The sequence below is a fragment of the Gavialis gangeticus genome, unplaced genomic scaffold (genome assembly GCF_001723915.1).
Source record: "Gavialis gangeticus isolate Ggan-Ray unplaced genomic scaffold, GavGan_comp1, whole genome shotgun sequence".
NCBI classification, from domain to species: domain Eukaryota; kingdom Metazoa; phylum Chordata; order Crocodylia; family Gavialidae; genus Gavialis; species Gavialis gangeticus.
In genome coordinates, this window is record NW_017728992.1 from 144,383,488 (window position 1) to 144,386,463 (window position 2,976).

Below are 2,976 nucleotides of genomic sequence, written 5' to 3' on the forward strand. Positions count from 1 at the left end.
CAGTGGCAGGACCCTGCATGCTCAGAGCTGGCACCTTGCACCCATCTGGCTGTGGCTGACCTCATGGACAAATGGGGCCAGGAGGATATGCTTTGACAGTTCAAGCAGGCCATGACACCTGGAACATCTTCCAGGCGATAGCTACCCAGATGGCTTGGCAGGGGGCACAAATGACAGTAGTGCCACACAAAGGTGAACCTTGCAACCGCAGTCTACTGGCAGCTGGCCCAGAGGGGAAGATGTCTCTACTGGTTCTGCAGTCCCCATCTGAGTCTGGCAGGTGCACAGCAAGTCACAGCCAGGCAGCAGCCCCCACTGCCAAACTGCTGCAGTGGGTAAAGGGTGCAGGGAACTCTCAGGGCTGCTTCAGCAGTCCAGCTGGCACAAGGGGTAGTATCCACAGGTACCAAACTGGCTGCGCCCCAGAAGCTCCTGAGAGCTAATAGCCCTGAGATACTTGCCAGGGTGGCTTTTATACTGCTGGGGCAAGGACAGGGCAGCTTTTTATACTGCTGGGGACAGCACAGGTGCTAGCCCCAGGCTCTAGCTCCCCCTGGCTGAACATCCAGGAGGAGCCAGGCAGAGTTATTTTGCCCCAAGTGGCACAATTTACTTCATACCAAAGTGCATGTCTTAGCATGTGCGCTTAGGCAAAAAGCCCTGACTCAAATTTGCACTGGTTCTATCTGGTACGTGCTTGCATGTGTGGACATGCTCTTTGGGTCAAATAACGTGGTGTAAACGAGTCTGTTGGTGGCTAAGAAGGCTGATCGCAGAGCCTCAGACTCTCTGGCAAACACTACAAGTGGTGGCTAAAGGGAGGGTTGGCCCACAGATTTCTTGATCTTGTTTCCTTTCCTTCCATTTCTGTCATTTTCAGAGTGAGGCAGTTTTCCTCAAAGTAAGATGTGCCTTCTCTCACAAGGTATCATCATGTAGCCCTGTCCCAAGCTAGTTTTTTCCCAATTTGTGTTGTCAATGCCACACTTCTTAATGTTTGCCTTGGGGATGTCCTTTAGAATTTCATCTGGCCCCCACATGTCCTTTGTCCTTGGCTGAGCTGGGAGTACAGCAGTTGTTCTGGTATACGTACATCAGATATGAGCACACAATGCTCTGTCCATTGCAACTGATGTTGAATAATCAACGCTTCCATTCTGGTGGTGTTAGCATAAGTGAGGATGCTGGCATTTGTGCAATGATCCTCCCACTTTATGCCAAGGATCCTCCTGAAGTAGCAGTGGTGATAGTGTTCCATGATTTTCAGATGGTTCCTGCAGGTCACCCAAGCTTCACAGCCATAAAGAAGAGTTGGGATTACCACAGGCTTGTATAGTAGGAGTTTTGTTCGAGTCCTGATGTTGTGATGATTGAACACATGATGGAAGGAAGAGCTGGCAGATCCTATACTGGATCTCCTCATTGACACTGGCCTTTACTGAGAGATGACTGCCAAAATATGCAAAGTATTCAACACTTTCCAGCTCCTGTCTGACAATGAGGATCTTTGTTGAGGGGTTGATTGGCCCAGAGCAGACTGGTGAAGTGACTTTGTTTTTCCAATGTTAAGGGTCAGTCCAAGGCACTGGTATGCTTGACAGAAGCAGTTAAGGGCTGTTTGTAGGCCTTTCTTAGTATGTGCAATGACAGCACAATCATTTGTGTATTGAAGTCCTATAGTTGAGGCTGAAGTAATTTTAGTTTTGGCACGGAGCTTGCCAATCTTCCTCAACAAAAGTGTTATTATTTTCAATCCTAAAAGTGTTTAGTTTCTTACTGTTTGGAGGACTTTGTGATGTCTAGGGGTCTGAAGGCATTTGCTATTGTATTATCTTTGGACTTACTTGCATTGCTTCCGATGTTTCAGTATGACCTGCTAGACATGATTAGCCTTACTAAATGAGATCTCACTAAACTGCATTCTTTAGTAACAGTGTTGTAGCAGGGAAATGGGAGTAGGGAAGGAAAATCCCCTGTTCATCCCCTTCCCCTTACCTGCTGGAGGGTGAAAAGCCCCAGCAGTGTAGGGGCAAGCTGCAGGAATGCTCAGTGCAATGTGACAAGCAATGTGGCCCCAGTGCCATAGCCTAAAAGATCCCCACTAGGAAACAAGGACCACTGGTAGGAAAGGCCCTGTCTGGGACCGCCCAAGCCAGAACACCACATTCTGGGGAGCCTAGGACCCCAGATGAGGGGATTTTTGGCCCCAATTCACCTGAGGTGACTCACTTTCATATAGGGAGAATCAGCCACAGCTGGAGATGAAGAACCGATGCTGATAGACTGGACAAGCCCGGGGATGACACAACAAGGATGCTGGAAATGGTGAGAGGTCCCATTGGACATTGTAGAGTTTTATATTTTAGTAGCAGGTAGACTGCAGGAGATACCTGGGAGTAACCCTGGAAAATACTGTTAAGGAACTCCAGCTGTGAAGACTTAACAACTGGAGCATGAGTTTGACTTAGAGGCCTGTGGTAGGAGTATAGGGGTGGTGGGGCTCCCAATTCAGACTCCGTAAGTGTCTTGTCATATGGCATCTCAGGATTACACCAGTTTTGCTGAGGAGCTGCAGGACTGGAAGAGCACTGACTCCTCCTAGGCAGAATTCTACCTAGTTTTGTTTTCATTAAGTTGTGCCAGGTGAGTGCCTTGAGAGAATAAGGTGTTCTCCAGAGAGGGCAAGTGGAGATGCCCAGGCTCAAGAGCCAGCATGTCCACAAGTGCAAATAAAAGGTGGAATGCTTCACCTTTGCCTAGATCCAAAAGAATTAAAAAATGCATAAAAAGGAAACGTTTCCCCATCTCCACCAAGGAAGGAATCTTTGCAGAGATGGTACAAGTAATATTTTTCTCCACATTAGATGCAACAGCTGGGTTTTGGCAGGCACCATTTGTATATATGTTCAACATTCCATATGAAATATTCTGCAATTGTAGATTGACTTTTGGGTTATGTTCAGCACCTGAAATGTT

General features: G+C 47.6%; 1 long non-coding RNA gene across 1 annotated transcript in view; it reads left to right on the forward strand.

Annotated features, from left to right (window-relative positions):
• LOC109299793 overlaps positions 1–1,618 on the forward strand; it is a 15,229-nt gene extending 13,611 nt beyond the window's left edge. Inside the window, exon 3 of the long non-coding RNA XR_002098003.1 lies at positions 1,608–1,618. This is a non-coding gene — a long non-coding RNA (uncharacterized LOC109299793). The remainder of the gene's footprint in view (positions 1–1,607) is intronic.
• Positions 1,619–2,976: the final 1,358 nt, after the last annotated feature.